The sequence below is a fragment of the Oryzias latipes genome, chromosome 14, assembly GCF_053564925.1.
Source record: "Oryzias latipes strain Hd-rR chromosome 14, Olatipes_Hd-rR_3.1".
Taxonomy (NCBI): Eukaryota; Metazoa; Chordata; class Actinopteri; order Beloniformes; family Adrianichthyidae; genus Oryzias; species Oryzias latipes.
The window spans coordinates 17,475,559-17,484,647 of NC_136250.1; positions in this window are offsets into that span (position 1 = coordinate 17,475,559).

Genomic DNA, 9,089 nt, shown 5'->3' on the forward strand with positions numbered 1-9,089 from the left:
GAACCCTATCAAGTTGAACCCTCTGGTTCTCCATCAGTTTCTGGTGGGAATTTTTAGGCGGGCTGGGTGACAACCAAGGGGAGACACTCCCTCAGAGGCATTCCAAGCTTGTCAGCCCCCATTGGTGGCAGCAAGTCAAGACCTGACAGGCTTTTCACATGAAGTGATGGCATCAGACGTGATAACGTTCTCTGAAGCTGGCAGCTTGCAAAGTCATTGACTGAGCTCATCTGTTACACAAAAAAAGTGTGTTTAGAAATGTCGGGACAGGTTTGTGTTTGCTGGGTGTGCTCTCATGTCCTGTGATTGATTTTTAAGTCACACCCAGAGAGGGATTTAATGCTTAACCGCTAGGTTTTGTTTCTTAGGAATGTTCCCTTTTTGCTAACAAAAACTAAGCAAAAGGCCAGACAGCCCCAGTTTCTGAATTTACTTCTTCCCTAGGTGAACAGGATTCACTTGAAGATGTAGGTCGGTGCTTGCTGGTTAGTTTAAAGTAAACAATGGACATATGTGCAAGAGTTTATACAGCAAACACCAAATACAGGGTAGGCACAAAAATGAGAAATTCCACAGTTGCCTGAAGGAAAAGCACTCTCAGCCACACTTTATTTACTGTTTGCCCTTTTCCCAAATGGTGGTTCCTTTTTTTCCCCTTTGCATCGTTGGTCTGTCAAACTGAACACACTGGTGTCATTTAAATCAGAACTGCCAAATGTTTTGTTTCCACAAACTGACAGCTCGGAGATGTTTTTGCTGCTTATTCATTCATTATTGATCCTGAGCAGGCCCGTCACTGCACTACAGCAACATCTGGTGGCTCAGCATGGCAGACATCTGTTGACACCTTGTTATTGTTGCGTAGTGGTTGTGTGTTTTTGAGTAGTCATGGCAACACTGGCCCCCGGAGACCGCTGCTTTGACAGGAACTACCACAAAGGAAGTTTGGAGTTTATATCTGCTCGTCTGTCTTTTGTCACACGTCTTGTCAGTTGCTTGTGAGAGTTATGGTGGTGGTGCAACTGGAAAAATAAATGATTTTAAAACATTGCTGGTTAAAATAGCTGATAAAAAAACTGACAAGTGTTTGTCAGTGTTTAACCTTGTAGTAATAACAATTAACACCCTTTTTATCTAAATTAAGCTGACACTGCTGGGTCCTGATCATCCAGCTGAGCTGCTAATTTAAAAAAGAGCCGCCCGGTGGACGAAGCACAACTTGGCATCAGGGTGTAAAATCTGAAGCTGTTAGAAAAGCCAATGATTGCTTCAAAGATGATGCACTTTTGGTGCAGGGAACGGTCAGAGGACTAAAGTGTTGTTGAGTTGTATTGTCTGTTAACCTCAGATCTGAATAATTGAAGAGCAAACCTCTTATGAAACCTAAAATAACATGGTGTCCCACAAAATCTCTTCGTGGTTTCCGACTCTTAAAGAAATGAAAACGCTTAAAAGTGCAGTGTGATGCCCTTGGTCGAAAATAAAAAGATTAATAAGAAATGAATGGACATCTGACTGCATAGTAAATGGATGACATTAGTGTTTCCAGTTCAGTTCTGAGTGGAAGACTGTTGGGAAGTTGTGTAAATAGTTGTGTTACGTCTGTGATACACTTTGACTGTTTCTCATAAATAAACCCATAATTTGTAACTTTAGTTTTTCAAATCAGTCTGCTTTTAATTAAAATGACAGTTATTACTTTACATACAGGACAGACAGTGCTTTGAAACCAGTGTGCAGCAGTACACTAGTGTGTGCCATGAGAGATGGCCAGGTGTAACATGGAAGATTATTCAGTTTCGCCTAATTGTTTATAATTGTTTTTTTGTTTTTTTATTACTATTGCCAGGATATAAGCTCTATGTTCATCAAAACAGGCACAGGTTTCACACTGAGAATGTAGAAGTATGAAAGATTGTAAAATGCGTTTTTCATTGTGTTTATTTCATTCTTATTTAAGGACCTTTGATAAGAATGACAGTATACTCTTGACACAGACTAGAGTTTCACTTTTAGTGAGTGGTTTGCCTTGTAAGTATAATTTGACTTAAAAAAAAAGGCTCTCAAAAACACTCACTTAAAATATTGTACTGAGTAGTTGTAACCTTAAAAAAAGTATTAATCTTTGTAATTAAAAAAAACTTAAATTAAGTATATAGAATAGATTCAATCAAAAGGGAGAAAAAATTCAAGAAAAAAGGCAGCAGCTCACGACAACCCTGCTGTGACTCCCATCTTGAAGCAGGTTTAAAATATTTAAATCATAGGAGATTACATTTAAAGGGTCCATTATTATTCTCAATTCAACAACTGTGGTGGGGATATGTTTCTATGTACCCCCCCCCCCCCTTTTTTTATTTTATTTTACTCTTGTAAATGTTTTATCAATCATTAAAACTCTTATTTTTTCCATTTTGGGAAAGGTGGCGGTTTGGTGACACAATTTGGTTCTAATAGCCTAAAAACCTTAATCCTTAATCCGTTTTGGAGTTTTGTGCAAACCAGCTCCCATGTGGTCCTGTCTCATTTGCCAGGCTGAGATTCAGCACAGTGTTTGGAACCTAACATTCAGTCAGATGATGACTTGAACACAATGAATGATCAGATTTCTTTCTAGATAAGCACATTCCAACATGGCGACGACAAGAATTAAATTATGCTGAAGAATGTGAGAGATCCACCGGACAGGACTTTGAACAAACCGTTGACAGCAGCAAGATAGAAGAGTGATGGAAATTGATTTTGTTACAATACGTTTCTGTAAAACAAAGTATCAGTGAAAGTTTGCTATAATGAAATCTTTTCTCTTTTCCTTTTTTGCATAAGCAGTAGATTTAATCAGGATAAAGGCAAACAGTCATTGTAACGTTTGATTAAAAATTTGATTAACAAATAAAGCAACTTATGTTATCAATGCTTGCATATTATTCACATACAAAACTGCCTAATTTTTTCATATTATTTGCAGAAAAAGATTTCCTCTTTAAATTATAGTTTTGACATTGAAGGGCCTCATATGGTATACTGCTTTGATGAATCACAAAGCTGAAGATAAGAAGAATTTAGGGAGAAAGTCAAGAAACCATCATTTTCAAAACTATTTACATTATTGTTGGAGCCAAAAACATGAAAGTTTGGAAGCCGCATGTTCTTTTAACCTTTGTTAATACATTAGCTCCACTCCTGATATCGAGCTTTCATTTTGTTTGCATATTTCTTTAATGGCTCCCATGGCTAAGTGCCAGCATGAAAATAAATGCTAACATGATTGTGAACTGTTAGAAGTGGGTGTCTGCATACTAAGTTGAAAGGAAAACACAGCTGCAGTAGATCTCTGTAAATCATTTTTGAATGTTTCATGCATGGTGTGTCTGTGCAGGTTTGATAAAGGAGAGCAGGGAGAAAGGTATTTGTCAGGTTGGCTGATTCTGGAAAGCTACAGTATAACATCTCAGAGTACAATGCTCAGCACAGTGACAAATAGAGAAAAATGCTTGGATGCAGAGTTACCTGCTGACATTTTACCTTCGAGCACAGCAACATGGGTCATCAGAAACAAACGACAGCAGGAGGTTTATGTTAGAATAAAGCGGAATCGGTAAAGCAGGAGAAAAAGATCTTTCCAAACTGCAGCAAGTTTCCTAAAGATGTGGTGATTAGACACACTTCACACAGGTAAATCGTTGTTTTTGATGCTACACTTAAATACACTCAAATAGTTTGGCATCAGGATTAGAAAAAATGTTATTAGATGGTCACTGCAGTGTTTTTCTTAGAGCTGAAGTCTGCAGTTTGGTCTCCTCTGAAGCCTGTTATCTTAACGACTGATATTCACTCTCCTGGTGCTCTAAACTGTAACCTACTAATTGTCCATATAAATCTTGTGCTCTCCACCTCCTCCCTCTAATTTTGCTATGAAACAGAAAGCAGTTGTGCAGAAAGTAATCTTCTGCCCTTCAGTATTCGCTTGATTACTTTTTCAAATTAGATGCAAGTTTTCTTCTGACTGCAGTCCTGCAGATTTCAGTGCAGAGATGAGTTTCAGTGGTGGTTGTAGTGACACAATACTCACTGAAAGATGCTTGACACACCCAGTCGGATGTAGTTGTTGGGGGGATTCCAGTCATATTTTGTGACTGCTGAGTATTGATCTGGTTGTAAAAGTGAAAATGAGTAGGATGGGTGTGGAGGAAGAACCTGTGAGGTAAAAGCCATTGATCGGGCTTATGTGTGAAGGTGGTCTTTGTCCATCAAGTGGATTTTTATCTATTTGAGAAAAATCTGCACAGACAGAACAGCTTAAAAAAGCATTGTTCTGTTCCAGTTGGGGGCTGGTGAACTGCAAATACAGGGCAGTACTTTATTTATACAAAATGAAGTCATGCAACAACTCATTTTAATAACAATTCGATTCATATCATAATTTGTGGTTGTTGATACGATTCATAATCAATATCTGTTTATTTTGAGCAATCTGATTCACTGACTTGAAATGGATCCAGGACATCTTTGTTCGGCTTTGTAGCTCGGTTGGTAAGGTTGCCATGCAGGAATCCAAGGTTTGATTCCCGGAGGGGAATGAACAATGGTACTGGGGCAATTACCATATCAATGGCGAGCAATTCACATCACCCAGTAGGGTCCTTAGGCAAGACCCTTAACGCTACTGCCTCCCGGGCGCGGCTCGTCTCCAGCTCACCGCTCCCCCAGGGGATGGGTCAAATGCGGAGAACAAATTTCGCACACCTAGGTGTGTGACAGAAAGTAGCACTTTCTTTCTTTCTTTCTTTCTTTAGCCAAAACTTCAACCAGTGTGACTCAGAGATAAATACCTGGATACTGAACAGTGCAGGTGAAGTTTTCCTGATTCTTTGGTTTTTTTTTAAGACAATCAAGTGCATATTAAATATGTGTACAAAAAACAAGTAAACAAGAACTAATGTCAAATCCATTCACATTAAAGTTTCCTAAAGTTCCGCCCACTGTTCTTGTCTGCTTTGATGCACTTTTTATATTATAGCAAACCAAACCTACTGTGCCTTAATCATAATGGTATTTTCCAACCTTAATAAAAAAAATCATTTCATTTTGAAACAATTTTAAAATGATTTACTGTAGGTCAATTTGATTCGAACAACAACTTGCCACAGACAGATTGATCTGGTTGGATCGTGGGAATATAAATCGATTGAGTCGATTAATCATTACACCCCTAAACTTTAACGTTAATTCAGAAACTTTAAAATATTGCAGGTTAGAAAAACATTATCAGTAATTATTCTTCCAAACATCTGAAAGAGTGCCACTCTGGCGTTAAAGCAAATAATATCACATAAAATCCAAGTTAGCTGTAGTTTGTTTGTTGCAGTGGCTGTTGGCAGATTAAATGAGTGGGAAAAAAACCTCTTTAACCCATAAATGTCTGCATTTCTTCAAAAAATGAACCTTTGCTCTGTGAATAAGAAAGTGATTTTTTTCCACATATGCCAGTTGTTTTCTTGGTTACACATTTATTTACTTCTTAACATGTTGAAAGATAATCTCCAGAAATTTTAATCCGTCTAAATGACTAGAGTTATTGTCAGTGGCCTCAATGAAAAAGATGAAAACGTCATTTTATGATAATATAAAACAACAAATAGGAATAAAAATATTTAAATTAAAAGGATGTGGCTTTCTCTAATAAAAAAAACCAGATGTTTGGGATTTTTCCTTGTACACATTTAAAAAGACATACTTAGGAAGGAAAAGGGATTTGCTGGTTAACAAACAAAATAACCATAACGAAATTTCTGATGAAATCCAGGTGGACACGCTAGAGCAGGTTTCTTTGAGCCAGGACAGGAAAGGTCAGACAATGGCAGGAGGGCAGACTAAAAACGTGGAGGTGGAGGAAGCAGTGGAAAGAAAGGGGAGAGACTCGGGAGGAGGAGAAGACTACCAGATGGAAACAGAGAGAGAGGAAGAACAGAGAGACTGCGCCAAGCAGAAACACCACAAAAGAAGACAAGATCTACTTGCAGAGAGCTGAATAGAGACTGACACAAATTGAGGGTCAGAGCCATTAGGAGGGTGGAATTGAAGCAGGCTCCAGAGAGGAATAGGCCGACTCAATTTCATCTTTATGAGTGAGCGAAGTGGCAGAGAGGGTAATATTGATGGAACACAGGAGAGGAATAATGAAATGATTCCCCTCCTGAACTGCCTTATCATGGAGATATTAATAAATCAGCTGATAAGAGCAAGTCGCAGAGCAGAGGAACATTTGATTAGGAAGCTGAGGAGAGCTCAGCAACAGGCTCCAACAACACTGCTAAGGAGTCTTTTAATAGACATCTGTACGATTTAAATTGAAAAAATAATAATAATTATAACAATAAACAAACCAGTCAGGCTCTAGTTTTTATTCTAATGATCAACTAACAAGCGTAAATAGACTGTGATGTAAGTTTCATGTTAATAAAATCAGAATGCATTACAGAATGTGAACTGCATAATAAAAACTGATCAAATAAAATGTTTTCCTTTTACATCAAAACTCTTTAGGGTGTAGATTACTGCATAAATCAAATCTGCAAAAATGTAAACCAGCGTAAACATGAGAAAGCTTTCATTATAAAAATATAAAGAGATCTGCTTATCTTGCAGGATTCCTGTCATATTTGAATTCTTCAGTTTAAACATAAACAGTCTTCTCCATAGTCTGGTACAAGATGTGCTCTTTGCAATCAGTGTTGCTTAACAATTTGTTTACAGAAAACAGAGCTGAGGTATAGATGTGGGGCTTTTCAGGAAATTTAAATTAGGGATGGCACCAAAAGAAAGCCAAATGTTACACAGTTTAACAGAATGATGATGAAAATGAATCGTTGCATCCCTACTGCATACCAATATGTTAATTAAAAGTGTCAAACCATTGGGCTAAATTCAAGAGGGATTGATGATGTATTGTTTTCAATGTTTTAAAGCCTGTGCTTTTGGAAACCTTGATGAAACCTTGTTTTGTTTCAAAAAATGTCTGAATATTATTGACAAAACAGACATTCCTCTTTAAGATATTCCACCTAGTTTAACAGTCTATGTACTCAGTTGTTATCTTAGTTGTATCTTTCATTTACCTGAGAATGCATTTCATTTAATTACATATTTTCCTCCTGTCCTGCAGGAAAATCAAGCAAAACTTGCCCTCAGCAAAGCATTTTTCCTTATACTGTAAATATCATCTTAACTTTGCGTGTGATTATAAAAGAAGTACACTTGTAGTGTTCTCCTGATTATGTTTTTTTTTTAAATGAAATCCTTGGAGCTTGACAGTAATCATGATTCTTGTGAATGGAGAGAGCTACTAAAGAGCAATTTGCTACTTTAGTGCACGAGTAGGCGGCTACGATTTTTTATTGAAGGACTGTTGTAATACCTTATGTGTAGAGCTGCTGTGCGTTTATTAACATCCTGTTTATTACTGTCATCTGGGAAAATAGATTTTAATTATTTCATCAAATGCCATTGACCTTGCAGCATAATCAGTTCAGAAATAGTGTACATCTTCGTAAAAACATTTTTTGGTAATAATTACACCTCAATTCAGCTCACAGATGCACCACAGCTGCAGTGCTGCAGTAAGAAAAAGCCTTGCATGCGTTAAACTTTCTCCCTGAATGGCTCCATAACTGAGTGGGTTGTGTGCATTGATGTGCCACTGTGAAGCAGAGGTAGCAGGCATGCTGCAGTGCTGCTTCTGCCCCTCACTGCAGCAGTCTCAGTGCAGCTTAACATCGTTACTGCCCTTTTGTCGCCACAGCAACCGCCACAGTGGTGTTTTTGCTTTTATGGACTCTGCGTGTGCGTGTAGCAGAATATTGGATCATTGCTGATGTGATGTGCTGTATTATGTCAAACATGATGTGGGTTGTGTTATGCAGAGCTCAGTGTGGCCTTTAAGTGAATGAAAAGGCACAGTCCTCATTACTTTACATCCTAACAGACAATCAAATTTACGAACACCCCTCTTCATCCCCCATGTCCCTCTTCCTTCATAGTCCCACTCTGCTTTCTCTATTTCCCAGGATGTGGCTCTTACCACGTGTGCCGCAGACGGACGATTTAATAACGTTAAAAGGTTCAGCACCCCCTCACCTCTTTCTTCTCTCCCTCAGTAACCTTTCTCATTACTGAAATTATCAGCTCCCATAATAACTCACCTGCTTACTGTTTGAAGCGCGATGAGTCTGAAAAACAATGGTAGATGTCAAAACCATGAAAGATGAGAGGCTAAGTTCCTGCTGGTTTTGTGGTAAATTTTCTTTATGTCATGAAAATGATTAGTTTAAATATCTATAATTCATCACCAGAAGTCCAGAGAGCAGGCAGCTGTGTCTCTCAGAGATGTATCATTTCTGAATGTTAAATAATAAATGTTAAAGCAGGTTTTGAGTCTGTGCAGCAGATAGAAATGCATCACACTTTACAGCAATCTTACAGCAAAGAGGCAGGGCAGGATGCAGTGATTTTAATGGTGCAGTGATACTGAAACTGCCCTGTGCACCACCTGTGAGGAAAAGTGCAGAAAAACTGTTTCATGTTGCAGATGACCTACATGCTAATCTGAGGGTAAAATTTCAACACAACTTTTTTTAGTATTTGGTTATCATGAGTACAGAAGGGCCTGAACTGCTAAATCTATGTTTTTTCATGATTTGCCTTATAGCGGAGAAATTGTAAAATAGTACTATTTAGTTAATGAGAATCACTGACTTCATTTTTTGTATATTTTAGAACCAGGAGTGCAGAAAAGAATGGCTTGTCTTGCTACCACCTGACCTGATTTGAACCAGTTTCTTGCATGTTTACAGTCGCTTGACAGCACCACCTGGACTGACTGACTTTATGCTGTTGTTTTAATTTGTAATTTTTTTTATTCATTCTGGCCCATTTGTGTCAGTTTTGGAACATCTGGCCCCCTGCGATGGACTGGCAAATCATCCAGGGTGTACCCTACCCTTGCCCGACAGTGGTTGAGATCGGCTTCAGCCACCCCTTGACCCCAAAAAGGATTAAAATAAAATGGGATGATTGGAACATCTGGGAGC